Source organism: Lepidochelys olivacea (assembly GCF_965140295.1).
Source record: "Lepidochelys olivacea isolate rLepOli2 genome assembly, chromosome: 4".
Classification (NCBI taxonomy): domain Eukaryota; kingdom Metazoa; phylum Chordata; order Testudines; family Cheloniidae; genus Lepidochelys; species Lepidochelys olivacea.
Genome location: NC_140414.1, coordinates 37,309,061 through 37,331,339, shown reverse-complemented (window position 1 = coordinate 37,331,339; position 22,279 = coordinate 37,309,061).

The following is a 22,279-nucleotide window of genomic DNA, read 5'->3' as shown; positions in this document are numbered from 1 at the left end:
ACAGCTGAAGCTAGTGAATAGCCTTATATGTTACATCACTGAATAATACATCAAAAGCAAGAGATGTTATTTGAACCTGAGAATGTCACTTAGAATTCGAAGCTTTTTCATTTTCAGATAGCCATCTAACAGTCTAAAAGATATAAAGTAAGAAAACATTAAATAATCTGTTCAATTTTTAAAAAATCATGTTTGTTCATTTTTACCTTATTGGAAAAGGTTTTAAGACCATATGGGAAACAGCTGATTAATTTAGTAGGATATTTTTAATGTGGACCATATTAAAGACTTAAGGTTCTTTTCTTAAAGTTTGTATGCACCCACTAAGCCTAAAATAGGGTATTTCCTGTCTATTTAAGTTTAAATGAGAATCAGGAGTCCAATTTTCCACTATTTGCCATTCTGAAATCCTTCCCCAATGACTGTATGGAAGTACAAGGGAAAGGCAAACTATAAAAGAGTTTTCAAAATAAAATGGAAAGGAGTCATGGGGGCGGGGGAAGGGACAGAACAGTTTAATTGAGAGAGAGAGAGGTCAAAATGCTCAGCGTACAGTATGATGAAGCAGAAACTCCTGATTCTGATCTTTTGCCCTGATTCAGACACTGCCACTCTATCTTTGGGCAAATCATCTATGCCCAGCTCCTCAAAAGGTATTTAGGTGCCTTACTCTCATTAATTTCAATGGGACGTAGACACTTACATATCTTTAAGGATCGGAGCCTTAGACCCATGCTTAAGTGCTTTGTTGGATTGAAACCTTGACCTAATGCTTCTACAGTGCTTTAAAGGTAGGGGCCAGGATTTTCCAAAATGTATGCCTGACGTTAACCTCCTATATCCAGATTTACACACCTCTGGCCTAAATTTCAGAAGTGCTGAGCAACCAGCAATTCACACTCGTCACTTCTGAATCAGCTTATTTAAGCAAATACTTTTTAAAAGGGGACTGTTATATTCACAAGAAATGTGATTCATCGCCAGAATTACCTCCTTAGCATTCATTTGTTTTGTATCACACTAGGAAAAAAAAATTACTGGCTTTTTGGTGCCCAATATTCCAAAAGCTTATATCTTGGAGTACTTGAACTCTTCGGAAAGTGAGAAAGAAACTGAATGCTAACTTAATTTTTGCTGGTGCCTGCTCAGTCACTTATTTGTAAAAAATGGAAAAACCCTGACTCTCTTTTCATGTTGCAATCGCTAAAGCATGCCTGGAACCTTGCACCTCTGTACCAATTTGCCCAACTGTAAACTCAGAAGGTATCCGGATTGGTACGCAGATGGTGTTCTTTAGCTAATTATTTTAACAAAAGAACAAAACAAGAGTGTGTAATTTGGAATGCTCACTTAAGAGAAAACCTAGTTCAGCAACTTCCTTCTTTCCTTTCATCTTCTTTTTTTTTTTTTATTTCCCCATCTGCTTTCTCTTTTGTTTCTTTTTTTCCACCTCCCTAAAAATTAAATTGATTTTTTTAAATGTCTTCTTGGTTTAATGGGGATTTAATCTCACTGTGCCTTTTGAAGGCACATTAATAAAATATATTTATTGTTGGTAAATCTGTTGGTTCTCAATAGCTGAGAAACAGAAGTTGATTTGTATTTAAATAGACTGCTTTTTGTATGTTCAATATAAGCCAGGTATTCACACCACTAGGTGTCTGTTAGAGATTACTGGCTGTATCATAAATGCACGAGTTTAGCAGAGATGGAAAAGAAATCCATCACAGAAAGCATGGTCTCCTCTTACCCTGAAGGAATTAAGTCCAGTGGCCATAATATTCTTTTTTGTTTTTGAACGTCTGTGGTTTCTTGTTATCCTGAATTTGTGAATCTATGCTTTTTACGTGGAGTGATCATGATTTTAAACAAAACAAGCAGGTTCCAACATAGCAAAAAACAACAAACATTGCTAAGTGACAACTGCAAACAACATGGGCTAATATGGTTCTACCAAATTAGGGAATGTTTATAAAATATTGGCATTACCTAACAGAAAGTGTTTGAAAATGTTAGTGAGCCTGGTTTAAATATAAACATATTCTGATTGTGAATTATCCAACTTCTACACCGCAAAGTTTAATTTGTGATATTTGATCTTTAGCACAAAAATCCTGGATTAAACAAAGAAATTAATACTCCAAAACATCTTAGGTTAGAATGTGAAAAATTAGAGTGTCAATAGGTCACCTCTCAATGATGCTTACCAATCTATTGTATTGTTCCCTAAAATTACATATGAGCATTGAAGCCCTGATTCAAGGAGGCAGCCCTGAGAAGAAGGATGGTCTAATATTTAGGGCGTCAGCCTGTGACCGGAAACCTGGGTTCACTTCCCTGCTCCACCAAGGATTTTCTATGTGACCTTATATCTTAGTCTCTCTGTGCTTCTGTTCTGCAGCTATAAATGAGGAATAATAGTATTGTGAAAATAAAGACATTACAGACTGTGAGGTGCTCAGATATTACAATAATGAGGGCCCACATAAGAATTTTAAATAGATAGGAAAGCATCCCTAGTCATGTATAAATGCTGTTCTGAATAGGGATATTTCCTAATTCAGAAAAGGAAAGTAAGAGGAGGCTGGACCCTAAAGACCACAATATTTTCTTGCGGAGGAAAAGCTATCAGTTATATAAAAATATTCCAACAGCTTGGCACACCTGTATTGTAGGTCTTCAGTGAATAGCAACAACATACAGCAAAATGTGTTTTCTATTGTGGTTTACAGTGCCAATATTTAGACTAATTTTTCTTGACATTTTCCACTACATATCATTACTTTTTTCATCAAAACAGAAAAAAGTAATAATAAAATGGATCCCCATGGGAAACATTTTTCCAGTGTGAAGAATTTGTATCAAGAACCTTGGCCAATGTACAACTACAATAAAATAGAGTATAATGTGATGTTGTGCTTTCCCATCCACCCTCTCTTTATTCTGCTAAATGCAGTCTTGCTTAATTTTTCTTTACTTTAAAACACACCCTACATTCATTTGTACTATGGAAGTAAATTACCTACATTTATCTCACAGAGTTCAATATTTTCTTTTGGTCAAAAAGATTTTGCTTCATCTGTCAGTCAGCTCCTGTGAGGTTTTAAGGTCACTCACACTAGTAGAGAATGTAAATCTCCACCATTGTTACCTTATTAAAGTTTGAAGGTTGAGGTTATAACATGAACTAAGCAGGGACCACAGGGGGCAGAACCTAACTGAAAAAAAGGCAATGAACACAAAGAAAAAAAAACCAACAATCTTTCCTCTCGGGAGTCTTTGGCCTTAGTATGGCCTCCTCTTCACTCCCTGGCTGACAGTTGCAGCCTCCTAATGGAACTGTCAGTCAGGAGATATTTTTAAAGGAAATGGCCCATTAAGAACCTTCCCCAAAGGCCTGACAATCATCTGAGGAAAAATTGTGCTGGGATGTTTTATTGGCACTAACGTCAACGCAGAGTGAGAGACTCCATCTCTAGGGAGGGGAGTGTAATGAATGTGTGACACATAGTTTTTTTATTTCCTGGCCCAATCTCTTACCAGCACTACTAAGTCACTTAACCAGGATCAATACAAAAAGATGTATATTTATATGAAATTTTGAGGATAAAAAATAAATAGCTTCCACAGCATACAAGATCTTTAAGTGTACAAAGGGGAAGCTACTATCTAAAATGTATCCCATGAGTCATCAATAAATCCTGATCATGAACCAACTCTAGTTTTGGGTAGTCAGGAATTTTGCTAAACTCATCAGGAATCAGGGCCTGCAGAAAAGCCCATCTCCAGGCAATCTAACAAGTATAGCTGGCCTATAGTAGGCTTCCTATTGGCACCACCACCTGACTGGAGGGAAGAGTCAGCAGATCAGGTCTTAAGCCCAGCAGCAGCAGTTTTTGGCTGCTCAAATCATTTCCCCATGGCTGTTATAGCTGCTTGTTTCCAGCCCTGTTCCTGCTTCAGACCCAGACCTGGACCCAGCCTTGCTCCTGCTTTGCCTCGCTCCAGGTAACCCAGCTCTGACCCTGGGCTCCAATTCATGATTTCATCTCTGACCCTTGGCTCTGAAATCTGGCTTCTGACTTTGGTTCTGACCCTCAGCACTGATTCCTGCTCCAACTACTAAGATATGACAGCCCACATCCCAGTCTCTGCATTTTAGGTGCTCAAATGATTTTGTTCTCCTTTGACTTTCCTTACAATTCTTGTAGCACCTATGAATGCTGTCTTCTGGAGGTCACTGATCGGGATGTCTTGCACGCCTAGTGTTTTCTTGAGCTGCTCATTGAGCACTCCAAGTGCTCCAATAATCACTGAGATCATCTTTGTTTTAGTTTTCAATAATTGTTCCACTTCATAGCAGAATTACTCATATTTCACTGTCTTCTCTTATTGTTTCTCTTTTATGTTTGTCTGTTGGTATGGCAAAACCAATTAATATTGTCTTGTCTGTCTTCTTTTCTACATCATGTACATCAGGCCTGTTTGCCTGAATCATTCAGACCATGACACTTGCCAGATCCCATAAACTCTTAGCCTCTTCATGCTCTAGAGCACTTTCAATTTGGTAGTTGTAATACTACATGCCTCGTTTAAATCTATACTTGCCAGAGGCTCCAGTGCAGACCTCATTCTGTCTGTTTATATATTCTCTCCCAGCCAGGCTTCTGCAGATGCTGAACACGTGCTCCATAGTCTCTTCCTTTTTGGAACACATTTTTCAGTTCAGGGAGCAAGTTCCGTTAGTCAGTTTTGTTTCTAATGTAATTAAGCCGTAAGGACTGTTCTTGTGCCCTCATAACGAGGCTGTCTCTTCTTTGAGGTATTCTTCTTCAAGCCATGAGTTTGTTAACCTTTAGTCATTAATGGATTCTCTCTCTCTCCACCACTGTTAATGCACTGATTTCTATGTAACTTGTCAGAGTCTTTCTTTGACAATTTGCTTTCTGCTTTCTTTCATGTTTTCTTGAGTTGGGATGCATATTCGGTCATTGCTTGTAGTCATGAGCAGATGATCTTTTACTCTGGATGCTTCCTCATGTAATTTTGATATTAAATTCCTCGTTGTCTATTGCTTCCTCTACAGATAGCATCTTCCTCCAGTACATCATCAGATGTTCATCCTATCTACACCTTGGCCGATATTCATTACTCTATCCATCACCAAAATCTTTCTTGTTCAGATGTCACATTTTTTCCTTCTCCTTTTAATTCCACTTGATCACTCTGGCAGTTCTGCACTACAGGTAACACTGATATTATTTATTATTAAAATATAAAGAAGTTACTACTTCTTTCATATGCTAATGACTATTTCTGACTCAGTAGGCACCACTGCAGGGGGGAAAGAGCCCTTCAGAATACTATACAGGCTCTGTAGCTATAGTGATGGATACTCTCAGATATTTTGTGGGTTCCACAGCTTCAAAGGCAATTCTAGCTTACATAGGGCTCCTTACTTCTGCTTCTCATCTAGTAAGGAGAAAAATTATAATTAGAAGTTTAATACCTTAACTGAAATCTAATATATAGCATGCAAAACCTCACCTTAAAGGAATGCAATCTTCAGATTGCAGTGGGAAATCTTTATTTTCTTACTTTTTCCAATTTTTATCTATGCAGTTTTAACAGTCGCAAGATAGGGTGTTTTGAATTTTATTTTCTAGGGTAACTTTAAAGTAAAATGGAGAACCAAAAAAGGTGTAAAAGGGAGAGAGGCAGCTAACAAAATCCAAAGAAAATGTTAATTGGCAGAGTTAGGAGTATCATTGGCCAATTGGCAATTGGTCAGATCCTTAGCAAAGTCCACAGTGGTCTAACTAAGAGGCACCAGCAATTTAGAAAACACTGACAGATCTACAATCTGGAATAAATGCACACATGAATAGCGTCTCTCTCTAGAAGTGCAGACTCTCAGACAGTGAAAGGTTGTCCTGGACACGTTCAGTATATAATTTTCAAATGTCCATTTCTTTTCATATAATCATAGAATAGTAGGACTGGATGGGACCTCGATAGGTCATCTAGTCCAGTCCCCTGCACTCATAGCAGGACTAAGTATTATCTAGACCATCTCAGAGATGTTCATCTAACTTGCTCTTTAAAAACTCTAATGATGGAGATTCTGCAACCTCCCTGGACAATTTACTTAACCTCCCTGACAGTTAAGAAGTTTTTTCTACTGTACAACCTAAACCTCCCTTGCTGCAATTTAAGCCCATTGCTTCTTGTCCTATCCTCAGAGGTTAAGGAGAACAATTTTTCTCCCTCCTCCTCCCTCCTTTATGTACTTGAAAACTATTATGTCCCCGCTCAGTCTTCTCTTCTCCAGACTAAACAAACTCAATATTTTCAATCTTCCCTCACAGGTCATGTTTTGTAGACCTTTAATCATTTTTGTTGCTCTTCGCTGGTCTTTCTCCAATTTTTCCACATCTTTTGGCCCTATCCTTCAAGGTGCTGAGAGCCCTTAACTCCCACTTGTAACGAGAGTGCTCTGAACCTTGAAGGACTGAACTATTTCATTGTCTTTCCAGTTTTCTTTCCATTTTGGTATTCGATGTATGGTATCCCTTAATGAGGGCTATTTACCTCCTAAATTAAGCTGCATTTTAATTGAAATGTGATTATATACAATAGTACACACACATCTGAAACACCTGTGCAATACTGGTCATCCTATGTCAAAGGAAATATTATAGAATTAGAGTCAATGTAGAGAAGAATTATGAAAATTTTTAGGGACACAGAAAAATTCTTGTATGAAGAGAGACTGAAGAGATTAGAACTGTTTACTTTTATCATGTCTTCCCCCTCTGACTCACTTCCTATCTAAGGTAATTAAAATGAATGTTAGAGACAAAGCCAAGGGGACATTCAATGTAATGGGAAGGTGGAAAATTCAAAACTGATAAAAGGAAATGTCATGCATTATTCAACTGGGAAACTCATTGCTACAGGATGTCATTGACACCAAGAATTTAGCAAGATTCAAAGAGGGCATGGACACCTATAATAGTTAGGGCCATAATTTTTGTCACTGAGGTCATGGTGGTCACAGAAATTGTAAATTTGAATAGTCAATGAAATCTTAGAAATGGCTGTAAAGGCACATTTGATTAGGCCCTAAACCAAATGGCATTGCTACTTCATGAACAGGGTTGCAATGCCACTCAGGTCTGGCCTGTCTGCCCTTCTGTCTCTATCTACGGAAGGGTGAATGGACCAAACCTGAGCAGCATTGTGACCACATGTGCCAGACTGCCAAAGCAGGGAGCTGGGTCCATCCCCCTTGGGACAGGAGCCATCACTATGTGGTGAGTGGGGGGTGCATTCAATCTCCAACTCTTCAGCCATGGCCTTACCTTTCAGTACCCCCACTATATTCTTGAGTACATTGATGTATCAAACACTACAACATTTGGTGTCCTTTCCATGATTTATCTTCACACCCACTCCACCATCTGTCATGAAATTTACTAAAAATTTCCATGCCAAAATCATAGCCTTAAAAATAGTTAATGCTAACAAAAATGTTGGAAAGGTTATAAAACCTCATGCTTCCAAATTTAAGAAAAATGTCTAGCTATTTGGGATTAGGAGATCTGCGTGTAGGCAGATTATTCTACGTATGCCTGCAGCAGGGATTTTTTCATCTTCCTCTGAAGCATCAGGTGCTGCCCATTGTTCAAGAGAGAATACCAAAGTAAACAGACCATGAGTCTCATACAGTGTGGCAATTCCTATGTGCTTATGTAGGGGGGGAAATGTGGCAATTTTCTATAGTTGGAAGTGCTTAGTTGTACACGTTAGACAAAAATGATAAAAGATTTTTCTTGTACTTTGACACACCAAAGAAACAACCAAAACTAAACCCACATCATATTTAAGCAATGGCCAACAACAGAAAATTTCAGCTCACGGGTATGTTTTTAGACTGCGACTCAGCAAGAGCAAACAAGAGGTAATAGTAGCAAGTTAAGATTGGAAAACTAAGTGAATAATTTAAAAATACTAACAGAGAAAATGAAAGAATGCAAGACAACATATGTGTAAATAACTGGTGCTTTGAATGATAAACAATAGGGATCATCAGAACTTTCTGTTGCTTCCATTTCAGTAGTAAAGGATTTTAGTCTACACTATGCTCGATAGTATATTATCTAGTCCAGTAAAGACCATATCTACTGTTGAGGCTTTAATGATGATTTCCCACAAATTATTCCATTATCTAATTGACCTTTACTGTTATACTACTACTTTTTCCTAAAGTCTACTCGATCTTTCCCCTTTGGGAATTTTTGAGTCTGCCAAACGGCACTCATTACTTTGCAGCACTAGTTGCAATTTAGCAATCCAAAAAGCGTTCTTCAAAATATTCCATAAGCAGTTGCAAGTTAATGCCAGAATGAAATCAAATATCTACATTTTTACAAGTATGAGTTCAGATTTTCTCTGCTAAAATGTCAGTAGTGACAATTTGATTCACTATACTCCAGATTTGGTTCACTATTCTCCAGATCTGAACTTTCCTAGAGGTCCAGATTATGAACACCAAATTCATACTGAATAGTACTTTGATTCTATGAATGGTCCCGCTGAAGTCATTGGATCTATTCTCAGAGTAATGTGCTACCTACCTAAGATAAGTAAAGCTATCAGAAATTGGCCAAAAAGTTTGTGAGATATAAGGATGGGTTATGTTTCTCCACTATACAAAAAGGAGCCAACTGTGAAAATCAGGTTTGGATTCAGAGTCATTTTCCTAAAGTTAGGTCTGAACACATCCAATCTCAAATTATTCACGGAAAATTTTTTTTATATAAAACAACAGATACATTGCAATTGTTTAAGGCCTGAATCAAAGCCCATTTAAGTGAATGAGAAGATTCCCAGGGACTTCAGTAGACTTCAGTTCAGGTTCATTAAATTTAACAAAATATTGTATTAAATGATTTTGTTTTATAATTCTTTGATTTTTGTCTTAAGTCAGATAGGGCCAAATCCTCACCTAGTGTAAATAAGAGTAGCTCTGTTCATGTCACTGTTGTTTCAACACTTTATACGAGATAAGAACTGAGTTCATGACTTCTAAAAGTTTCATTCACAAGACATGGCCTGTATTTTGGTATAAGTTCTGTATTTTTGTTAAAATTGGCTTTTTTGAAGCAAGCTGAAAATCATGATGTAAAAATTGTGTTTTTTCTCTAGGGTTAATGTTTTGTGAAGCCAAGTGAATTAAATGCAGAAAAAAAGGAACATTTCAGCAACATACATTCTACATTTTTATGTTAATTTAGCTATTTATTCAAATACTGTATCTACTTATTTCCTATCAAACTACAAAAAGGACAGTTGTTAACACAGCTTCTTTGCTGAAATAAAATATTTTTAAACACTGACAAATAAGCATTATGTTTGTCAAGAGCAGACACAGAATGCAGTCATTTACACTTGGCAAACTTTATCTTTGCTGTATGATTAATCCTGTATATGGGCCTCATCCTGCTCCCACTTGAGTCAATGGAAAAATTCTCATACACTTCAGTGGTGCAGAATCAGGCCCCATAGTAGAGAGAAAACACTCATTTTTTGTAATTCTCGCTTTCAAACTTTCAAGTATGCTAATGCTATAATCCTGTTCTTTCAACTTGTGACTGGACCATTGCCACAACACATGGATCACAAGCGTGACTTTAGTCATAAAGTGATATATGCAAAACTTGGAACAGAATGGCACCTCTACCATGCAACAGCAAAATTCAACATGGAAGTCAAAAGCCCACCAGCCATAAAGAAACAATATCATCAGTGTAAGATGACTACCATTTTTGTGATTATTTCCATATGACTGCAGCCAACAGAAGTTTGCAGAAATGTGATCTTTCCAGAGTAACATATAACTGGTGGGAGGGCAGAGGGGAAGGTGAATGAAACTTTAAAGATTATCGTCCGATTGCTCTGATCTTTATGACTGAATTGTCTAGTATTACACTTTTTCAGAAGGATGAGGAAAAGCATGATACTGTCACTGGTAGAAACTGGAAACTGCCAAAGAACTAAAATGTGAAACTAAAGTTTACTTTAGCCAAACACTAATTGATCATATAGGACCCAAATCTGTTTGGAGGAGCAGGCTCTTAGATTTAAAGCTTTTTTGGACAGAGAATGTTCATCATCAAAGTAAATTGTAACAGTTTAAACAGAGTTATCTGTGAATACCTATCAGCCCACTTCTTTTTCCTACTACAAGGAGACAGAGGGAGAATCTGGCAGAGCAAATGGACACATTGCAAGTAGGAGATACACTGGTTGTGTAAAATCAGATTGTGTAGTTGTGATTATATTGCCTTCATCAGATGGTGGGACTAGCCCAGTAATGTCTTCTCCAATACTGTGATAGCTGTGAACACACTGCTAATAAGTGGAATTCCTGTTCATCTTGGGTTGGATAATATCATGATCTTTTTTATTACAAGAAGGGTGAGGTCATCCAGTATGGGACTTTAAACACATTCTAATGTTATTTCCATTTATTTATTTACTCAGAACCCATTCTACTAGGGAATTGTTAAAAATAGGAAACAGTGTTAATTATATTAAAGAAAAGGGATTTGATTTTTAGTTTGTTAAACAAAGCTTATTAAGAATACTTCTTGGAAAGGAGGACATCAGTACTGATCCTTTACAATAGCTCTGCTCAGCCTGGCTACCTCATCACATTACTTGTAAGAAATAAATGTCTGATTAAAATAAAGAAATACCACCACAACAAACTGTGGTCTGTGCTGAGCAGATGACGGGCTACCACCAGCAACGTTTTAAAAAGTATACTCAATCACAAAAATAGATTTCACAAAATGTTGGTGATTTACCTGACATAGCATCTCGTGTCATTTTTAGCATAAACTACACTTCCAACTTGCAGAACAACCTATACAGCATAACACCCTAAAAAATTAATTAAATAAATAAATAAATAAAATATTTGTTCAGGTATTGAAAATGCAAATTCATTATAAAATGATTTATATGGGTTAGCATCCCTGCTGCTTTGGGCTCTGATTCAGCTTCTTCAAACAAAACTTTTATCTTGGTAAAGTAACTCACGATTTTTATTAAATTGTTCTATTGTTAAATGAAAACCAACTGCCTGATATAAGAGGATTTGGACTGATAATCCAACAAATGCTTGTAAATTACCTTTTAGAATTACCCTAATAAGATTTTTCTGTTTGAAGATCCTCAGTTGAAAGGTGGGGACACCATCTTTTTGTTTCTCAAAAGAAAACAAAATAGCTTTATAGTAATGTTCTTTCTTCTGGCTGTGGATGTTAAGCCATTTATCAAACCACTGAATATGATCTGTTTCTCCTTTGTGAACCTTTCAACACAAGGAACATTGGCAATGCTCCTCCCTATCCCTCGAGAGTGTCATCTGGATTATAACCACACTAAGTGGGATTAAACCACTTGTAAAGAAATGGATCCTTTTTCATTTTTTTTAAACCTTATGATAGCCTCATAAAAACATTAAAAGGAACATTTGTGTGTTTCTCAGGCCCCATATTCAAGTTCTTTTGGAACAAAGCATGACTGGTTCAAATTTTATATTTTCACTATATTGCAAGAATCCTAGTTATCTGCGGGCATGATCATGTAACACCCATTGATGAAGGCAATGGGAATTTTGCCTACATAGGGACTGCAGTACTCGAGCCCAAATTTATAGCTATAAATCTACAACCACCAAAAAACAAAACAAAATAAAAACCCTTCAATCAAAGAAGATTAAGAAAGATTCTTAGTTAAAATTAATACATACACAATCCAAAACTCAAAAGTAAGATCAGCAATAAGTAAAGTAGCAAATAATTTTTCTAACTAGATTACTTAGGGCTTGGTCCAAGCCTATTGAAGCCAATGGAAAGAGAGAGACACACCAGTCCTACCCTCTTGCTCCAGGTTAAGGCCTGAAATAAGTACCACAACTCATCCACACTTTTTATTCACAGTTTAAAGTGTATCCATATAGCAGAGGATCCTATTGCCTCTGCACTGGGCCACCCCAGGCTTCAGTTGTGGCCTTTAGCATCTGTGAGATACCCCTCTGCAGAAAGCAGGGTGGGGATTAGGGTGACCACATGCAAGACCACTCTACTAGGGACTCTATCGCTGCATCTCATGTGACTAGGGTGACCAGATAGCAAGTGTGAAAAATTGGGACCGGGATAGGGGGTAATAGGCACATATAAGACAAAGCCCCGAATATCGAGACTATCCAAATGTCCCGATTTTAAAGGGTCACCCTACTGTTACAATAAGATTCTATTACCATGACAACCAAATACACAATGCCTATGTGTGACACCAGACCAGCCTAGTTACCAGTGCATTTTCTGGCATCTTTGGCTTTCTCTCCAGCTGAGTTGGACCCTTCTCTAGTCCCCAAGAGGCTACAGCATGGCAGATATGCTTTTAAAAGGGGGGGCAGCTAAAAAGAGTCTTTTCCTTCTTGGCCTGCAAGCGGTTTCCTATCATCTAGCTCATCTCCCTTGTGGCCTCACTCCAGAATTGGAAGCAGACACACCCTGACAGGTTTGGCTTGACCAGCAGCAAGAGAGATGCAGGCCTGGCCAGGGTGCTTTGAATGGGAGATGAACTCATGAAGAGCAGCCTGAACGGATACTGGAAGAGAAATTCTGGGGAGGGAAGCCAAGTAAGTTGGTAGGGAGGATAGATTTTTGTGATGCAGAAGACAATTTGAGAGAGAGGAAATGTCAACTGAAGGAAAAGGTAAGGACCGCCACAAAAAAGGACCTTATAGTAACTTACATTTTCTAAAAAAGTTATTGAACTGTTTGCTAACAAAAGCAGTCATAGTAATATCAGTATGTGTGGAAACACATTTTTATTATTCTATCTATAGCAAGTAGCTTTACAAGACTTGGAAATAAAACATTTTAATCTTATATGAATTAAAATTCTCAAGGGACAGCCTGTTTGTGTACATAGTTTGCCCTGCTATACCAACGTATATAAATATAAGGTTCCTCTTAGTATAACAGTTAGCATTACAGTATAGAGTGACGGTAATTATGCTCTAGTTCAGCTTATATTTTAAACTCATGTTTTCTAATGCTTGTACCCTTTAGGCTGAAGTTTACCATACTTGTTTTCAGCCCAAGTAAAATTCTATTTGAGTTACCAAAGCACAAAAAAGGTGCATTTCATGGCTTAATCTGCTCATTCTACCGCCTTCCCCTCCCCGCCCCCATCATCTATTTCAGATTTTGTACAGTCTTTTTAAATCATGCTGTACCCTGCACATACAAGCTCAGCACACATGAAACTAGATTTTAGTAATCATACAAAGATGTGATTGTCTGAATGGGCAACATTTCACTCAGACAAAGGATATGGCTACACTGCAACCAGAGAGGGCAAAAGCAGCAAGATCAAAGATCTAGCTAGATCAAAGCTAGCTCAAGCAACAATAGCAGTGAAGCTGTGGCAGCATGGGCTGTGGCTGCTTGAGTAATTGCTCAGGGTGCAGGTTATGCCAGCACCCTTGCTTTTTCTTTGTATTCCTTTGAATCTCATCACATGCATTGTAATACTATGGATATCAGTGTTTCACTATGAATTCACTCACTTTCCCCTCTCTGTTCCTTGTTTAGTAAAACAAAGAAGGAAATTCAATTTTCAGAAGTCAATTAACATAAGAATTTAGTGCAAAGAAAACACGCAAGAAAAATGAAAGTTATCATTCCAATAGCACCATTGTATGTCCCCAGAGCACATATGTTAAATAGCATATGCAACAATATAATAAATATGCACAAGTGGTCCTAGTTATAGTTACTGTGGGAATCATAACTAAGATTTGAAGAACCAGATTTTCAAGAGAGTTCAGCGCACTGTAGATCCCATTGTTCTCAATTGGATTTTTCACATCCCTTCATTCTACTCTAGGACCATTTTTCTGTATCCGCTTTGTGCCATCATGCTGTCAATAGCTACCATTACTATGAAAACAGTGTGCTTTCCCACATTCAGAACATCCATAAAACAACCTCTCTATCTCTGACATGCATAGTAAAGCTAGTTTGCGCCAATTGAGCTGTCAGGAGTTCTCTGAAATCAGTTCATCCGGGTCTCTATTGAGACATTTGTAAATTACATTTGGCACGATTCTATGCATACAGCATTTATCTTCCCAGTTGTTGCAATTATCTCCTGACATTTGATTAAATTTGTAGCTTACTCTTCTATTTTGTTAATCTCTGCCTCTATCATCTTGCAGTCATCGGGTATCTGCAGTTGTCAGATAATTCATCACTTTTCTATTTCTGTGTTACTTTTGGACTTTTCTCCAAAATCATTTCCTCTCTTTTTGAGTAAGACATATTTGTTTGCTTTTAATGGGCCACTGAGCTATTTCCCATTAACAGACAAAATGGGGACTTGACCAGCAAGGAACAAATCGCATATCTAAAGAACCCAGCTTTTGCTTTAAACTGTCTCTTGACTCCTGGCACAGTTTACAGGATCTTTGATCAATTTAAAATATTCACTATAAAAGTTTTCAAATTCAAAAGAGTACAAACCCATAAAACAAGTAACACACTTAATTCCTGATTTTATGTTAAAAATATAGCAAAGTGGTCTTCAGTGATTTAGTATGATTTTAGTTCATCAAGACCAAGGTTAATTGTGTGTAGAATAGTGAAGTCGTTGAGGTAACAGTTTTCTCATCCCATCCACCTTATCGATAGTATGGCAGGGAGAATGAATACTATAACACACTGTAGGGAGCCAGGGTGGCTCCCCTCTGAACCAGAGGGTAAAGAGCCACCCTCTGAGCCTGAGTGGGCGGGGCCAGGCCAAGCTTCCGCCAATCCCCGGAAGGGGAAGGGTGGGACAGGAAGTACAAAGGGCGGGGCCCTCTGCCCAGTGAGGAGAGCACCAGGGAGGAAGACAGACACAGGCTGCTCCTGGCGAAACCTGGGCAAGGAGGAGCCTGACCAGGGGGAAGGCCTGTGGCAACCAGGGCTGCCGGCCGCTAAATACCCAGAGGACCTGGAGGGGCCTGACTGCAGCCCAGGCCAGCGTGAGTCCGATACCGAGGGGGAGCAGGGGTGGCCCGCAGCGGAATACTCGGAGGAACTGGAGCTGCCCGCAGCAGATTACCGGGAGGAGATGGAGGATCCGGAGCTGCCCGCAGCGGAATACCCAGAGGAGATGGAGGGACCGGAGCGACCCACCTGAGAGAGACCGGGTAGGAAGTAGCCCAGGGGCCCAACAATACCGTGGGGTGGCTGTGTTTGGTCAGCGGGTGTGGATTGCCCTGCTGACCCAGAGGCGGGACCTTTGCCTCCCGCCACTGTCAGGGCCCTGGGCTGGAACGCAGTGGAGTTGGGTGGGCCTGCGTTCCCCTACCCCGGCGCTCCCCTGCCGGAGGGGAGCACTACTGACTCTGGCCGGCACCCCTTCCCGCTAATTCCAATGCCCGGGAGGTGGGGCCAAGGCCTGCCACGGAGACCATTGCTCTCCATCGCCCCTAGGGGCTCGGAGGGCCGACCGACGCCTGTCACACACAAAATAAACTACAGATACTACCTTAAAAACTAGATTGCTGGATCCAAAGGACATATCTTTAAAAATGGATATGTAATGTTAGACTTCTAAGTCTATATTTAGGTGCCTAAATCAGTGACCTTGTTTTCAGAAGTGTGATATCCCTATCGATTGTCATTGGAAAAAATACTGGAGATATTTTTCTAACCACTCTGGGTCGGAAGTGGAAATATTCTACACAGAAAATGAATGCCTCTCTGTTCCAGTGAAAATTAGTTTGGATTTGATTGAGTTGAAAATTGCACATTGCTCTTGCATTTAGTGTTTTTTTTCACTAAACTTTCACACCTAAAGGAAAACTTCACTGCAGTGCTTGACTAATTTAGCTGCATGGTGAAAAGGGAGTGAGGGTTTGTGTCAAGGTTCCTTCCCCACTCAGAACTCTAGGGTACAGATGAGGGGACCTGCATGAAAAACCCCCTAAGCTTATTTTTACCAGCTTAGGTTAAAACTTCCTCAAGGTACAAACTATTTTACCTTTTGTCCCTGGACCTTATTGCTGCCACCACCAAGCGTCCAACAAATATAACAGGGAAAGAGCCCACTTGGAAACACCTTTCCCCCCAAAATCCCCCCAAGCCCTACATCCCCTTTCCTGGGGAAGGCTTGATAAAAATCCTCACCAATTTGCATAGGTGAATACAGACCCAAACCCTTGGATCTTAAGAACCATGAAAAAACAATCAGGTTCTTAAAAGAAGAATTTTAATTGAAGAAAAAGTAAAAGAATCACCTCTGTAAAATCAGGATGGTAAATACCTTCCAGGGTATCAGATTCAAAACATAGAGAATCCCTCTAGGCAAAACCTTAAGTTACAAAAATAGGAATATCCATTCCATTCAGCACAACTTATTTTATCAGCCATTTAAACAAAACAGAATCTAACACATATCTAGCTAGATTGCTTATTAACTCTTTACAGGAGTTCTGACCTGCATTCCTGCTCTGGTCCCGGCAAAAGCAACACACAGAGAACCCTTTGTTCCCCCCTCCAGCTTTGAAAGTATCTTGTCTCCTCATTGGTCATTTTGGTCAGGTGCCAGGGAGGTTATCCTAGCTTCTTAACCCTTTACAGGTGAAAGGGTTTTTCCTCTTGTCAGGAGGGATTTAAAGATGTTTACCCTTCCCTTTATATTTATGACAGTTTGCATGGCCAAAAGAGTCTTGTTTTATCTCCTGCATGAAAAATGTTTAGTCGTCTGGGCTGCTACACACGGTCACGGTCTAAGATTCACAGTGGACCTTGTGGGTCTTGTAGAAAGGATTTAGGGAGGGTTGCTGTGCAATTTGGAAGGGAGTAGGAAGGAACCAAGCTTGGGTGCATCTCTGTAGCTGTAGGGCTCCCGCCTTGGACCTCCAGGGTTTCCAGTGGTGTCCAGTCAACATTTTTTCCAGACTACAGAAATTACAGGTTGCTGACAATGGTTTGCATGCCAGCAGAGTTTTGAAGTCCCGGAAAGCGAAGTCTCCGGTCTTTGAAAAGATAAAGTAGTTTTTTTTGCATGGAATTTCCTTTTAACACTCAAAAATTAGGAAATGCCAAGTCAAAGTTGCACATGAAGTCGTAACGCTGCCCAATTGTGTATTTGCACTGAGATTCAATCTTTATCTGATTACACATTTTCTCAGATAAAACAATACAGCACACTATTTTCCCTACAAATGTAAATAAAATGCATACATACATGCAGAGAGAAGATTCCATATTATATAAAAGTCAGAAATTTTCAAGGCATGAGGTGCAGTTTAATGCCCAACTCCCATTAACTCCCAAAAGTTATGCCTTTCAATATCTCCCCCTAACTTGATTATGAATCAGTACAAGCTAAAAAATATGAAACGTTACATATTCATCTCAGGTTATCAAATGGTGTGTAATACTAATACATATAGCATGTGACCAGCCGGTAATTAAAGGCTATCATAATGCACATGCACAAGGGATAATCTTTGCTTTGGCATTTTCTGACTTTTGAGTGCTAAACCATGTTATCTTAACATGCTCTTACGTAGCTTTCATCTGGAATTATAATAGGTATGGATGCTATCTTATTTATTTACTGTTTCTTTGGCAGCCGTCTTTGATCTTTTGCCTCTTCGCACTCAGGAGTGCTTTCAGTAATAGATACTTGGCTGAAATAACTGAATGAACTTCTCAAGTGCTGACATTTTAAAATGTGAGAGCCCAAAGGATGGAAATCAAGTTGTAAGCTCTGCTATAAGAAGCAACAGACTGTATCTCAATCTTTCACTACTGGCAGGTTCTAACCTTTTAGACTGCAACTGTGGCGCTCTCTGACATCATGTCTCATCCTTTGTGTTGGTTACAGCACATTGGTGCTTTCAGGACCTTGTCATTCTCTCTGAGCCAAATTCCATTGGTGTAACTCTGCTCCACTGACTTCAACACCAGCAGAGAATGTGGCCCTTTGTCTTTAAGAACGGTAGACATAACTCATCAGAGCAGGAGCCACATTTTCTTTATCATTTAAAGGCCACAGTCTACATAGTGGTTACGGCACAAACACTTATCATTAAGGTGCAGTTATACTCTGGAAAGCGACTAAAAAATGGCATTGGGGAGGTCCAGATTTACTGTCTATTAATGGTTTCCAGATCCATTTGGCTCCTTTATGAAAAAGGTGTATTTCCTAGCTGCCAAGCCTCGCAACTCAACTTGGAATCAAAAATTGAGCTGAGTTCTTTACTTCTCACATGCCAATGCTGAAGATTCTGCAGTCAAATTCTGTCCCATCACACCTATGCAACTCCATTCTTAATCTGGTTACCCAGATGTAACTGAGGACAGCATGTGACTTTCCAGCTTCTGCTGCTGATGCACAAGCCAGAATAGACTCTGTCTCTTTCTTCCTTAGGAGTGTTAATTTTGCAGTGTCAATACATTTTTTTTTTGCCACTGCAGTAATCTGTTCTAAGCAGGTTTGATAGATCTCTGTGAAATGTCAGGTTTGCCCTATGGAATTTTTTAAACTGAGCAGTTTTGAAAACCTGGCCTTAAATACTTAGAAACATTGTCTGCAATTCTTCTGCATTTCCTTTTACAAACTATTAACAGGGATCAATTCCAATTATTTTAAACCAGGGTCTATTGTGCACAGAATAATAGTGCAAGACCAAGAGCATTTTGTGTTGTTCATCTTTAAATTATGATGATTAAACTAAATATAATCAACTGAACAATGAGAACTATGAATCCATTATTAAAATGATAAAAAAGGACCTTATTCAGACCTGGTGTAAAGGTGATCAATGGGAGTTATGTGAGGACAGACTTCCTAAGGGCTAGTTTGTGTACACAACGGTGAGCACCCACAAGCAACTGGCTTCAATAGTACTCATGTTGATTTCAACTCATGTTCACCAATGTGAGTGAGTCACAATCTGGCTCAACAAGTGTCCACAGTCTGCATCCTGAGTTTAGAAATAAACTTTGAATCTTTCCATTAATCACCTTAATCCCCCATATCTGTATAATTATTTTAGCAAAATGATGTAGTAAGTCCCAGTCTAAAAATCTTAAATTGAATTGCACAGTCATGCCTATTTAAAACACACTTCCCATTAACCTGTCTATGTAGTAAAACACTGTAGCTTTAGGTCTCTCTCTCTGGTTTTTGGTATTGCATTATTGCCTGTACTCATATCTGCTTGCCAAATCAAATCCACATCTATCCAATTAACCTTGCCCCTTTAATGGTATGCTGGGTATAAAAGTCCTACATGAAAGCAATCTATTGAAGTCTGATAATATGTGAGTTACGTTGTTCAGAATCAGGATGCATAAACAGATACCCTATTTCAAATAACAGGGTATATGGGTTACGTAGAATGGCATTTCCCCAAAGAGTAAGTGCTTTAATTTTGGGGAGGTATTTTTTTATAGCTATCAAAGTGGCTTAATATCTGCTTTAAAAAAAACAAACAAACACTCAACCTTAACTGTGGAACCACAATTGGCACTTTCATAAAAACTTAGCTTGAGCTTTTAGTTACTTCTGACCTCTTAATTTCCTTAGTTTTTGTCATGATACATAATACATGGTTCTGTTTCTAGCTGTCACACTTTAACACATTTGTCAGTGTAGACAGTTTTTAATGTCATGTTAATATTGTGATTAGAGCTGAGACTTTTCAATTCAAACAAACATTTTCAGTGAAAAATGCAGATACAGGGACACCAAAACATTTTCCTGAATTGTCAGTTTCTCTGCATTGTCCTAAAAAAAAAAATTAAAGTAAAAAAGAGCAAGGGTGAACTATCAGCATATCAGCCTAGCTCACTTAAAAGGCAGGAATGATTAGTAGCTTTTCCCCCACCCCCAAAGGTAGCCCTACATAGTGCGTATTACAGTAGTGAAGCCTGGAGATGACAAAGGTTATCCTGTTCCTGTGACATAGCGCTTGCAAAGTCTAGTCCCCTCTGGCATGGAGAATAGTGTTGGTGGGGAGGGAGGGGGAAGAGGAAGTGAGAAAAGGACCCTCTTTTCTGGTTGGATTTCCTTCAGTCTCACTGATGGGTGTTGTGATGTTTGGGCAATCTTTACTGAACTAGATGCAAAAATCAGCTCTGGCCCATAAAAAACAAGTGGAGAGAGCTTAAGTCTATTATAATTGATGAGTACTATAAATACAACCTTCTTTAGGAGAAAGTTGCCTAACACTATGAGGCAGATGGTAGTTTTGTGCTCTGTCCTTTTTTGTCCTGGATTTGTGCAGGAAATAGCCCATCCAAAGTGACAACTCTTTACACAATGTGCATGATAATCAAGTTGGGCTATCACCAGCAGGAGAGTGAATTTGTGTGGGGGGGGTGGAGGGTGAGAACCTGGATTTGTGCTGGCAATGGCCCACCTGACGATCACTTTAGATAAGCTATTACCAGCAGGACAGTGGGGTGGGAGGAGGTATTGTTTCATTCTCTGTGTATATATAAAGTCTGCTGCAGTTTCCACAGTATGCATCCGATGAAGTGAGCTGTAGCTCATGAAAGCTCATGCTCAAATAAATTGGTTAGTCTCTAAGGTGCCACAAGTACTCCTTTTCTTTTTGCAAATACAGACTAACACGGCTGTTACTCTGAAACCTGTCCTTTTTGGGGGACAGTTAGTGAGAAAGTTGGCTGGGTTAGGATTCCAGAGGAACTCTTCTGGTTCCAGCAGTTTCCTGGCTAGTCTGGGAGAAATCAGATAGGAAAAAAGAGAACTTATAACTGGAAAAAGAGATGAAATCAATTTCCACATAATGAACATGTAGGGAGCCCTCGAGCTGCTGCTGCTAATTGCTGCCTAGCAAGGCTATGAAAATCCAAGGGGGAAACAATTAATACCAGCCAAAACATTCCATCTATTTTAATAGGTTGCAGAAACAACTTAAGGAATTTGAAAAATGTTTTGCTGCTGATAAATATATAAATAAATTGTGTTCATAAAGGATGCTTAAAACTTAACTACTGAGAGTGTTCCAGTGGGAGCCTAAAAGCTGAATGGAAGAGCCCCAGCACTCCAAACAGCCTGATGCTTCATTCCTAAAGAAATATTCATTAATTGTTTTGAAATACTTATGTGCTGGTGCCAAAAATATTTCAGGTTAGCAGCTATGAAGTTTTTTATATTTCTCATGGCTTCAAGGCTCATGTTATAGTTTAAAAAAGTGAGCAAGGAAAGGCACAGTGGTTTGTTAGAGTGCCCAAACTTTTCTCCACCTAAGATTGGCCAGGAAGTAGAGGAACTCTAATTTGCATAAAATGGAGCAAGTAGCAGCCAGCTTTATCTTTAAGAGGGAGATGGGGAGTTTGCATGAACTGCACTTTTTTTTTTAAAGCCCACAACACTGAGATCATATTGGGGAAAATTTGAAATTACATACTTTTTTTTTACTAGAACCAGTGTCAATTTTAATATGTAGGTACAATTTTTAAGGACTTCACCCACACAGTGTCGTAAGACATGGGAGATAATTATTTCACTCTAGTCAGCACTGATGAGGCTTCTCCAAAGCAATTTAGCCAGTTTTAGGCACCACACCAACTTACAAAAGTTGTGGACTAACTGGACAGAGTACAGAGGAGAGCAACAAAAAGGAAGTGGTTTAGAAAACCACTATGAGGAAAGGTTGAAAAAAATGGGCATATTTAGTCTAGAGAAGAGGAGGCTGAGTGGGAAAAGAGGAAAACACATTTCAAATATGTAAAAGGCTATAAAAAGGACAGTGATCAACTGTTCTCCATATTCACTGAGGGTAGGGCAGGAAGAAATTGGCTTAATCTTCAGCAAAGGAGACTTCTAACTGGAAAGCTAGTTAAATACTAGAACAGGTTACCTAGGGAGGTTGTGGAATCCCCATCATTGTTCTTAAAAACCTACATGTTAGATGGTCTAGGACAGTATCTAATCCTGCCTCAGTATGGGGGCAATGGACCTGATGACCTCATGAAGTTACTTCCAGCCCTACGATTCTATGGTCATCCAAGAGAGTATCACGTACACTGGCAGCATGCAACAGGAGCCAACTAATGCACGTCCTAGGTGTCTAGCTGCTACACTGCAAGCTCTTCAAGGACAGGAATATGTAGTATTCCATTCGTAAAGCAGAACACAAGTACACACACAAAGTTTAAAA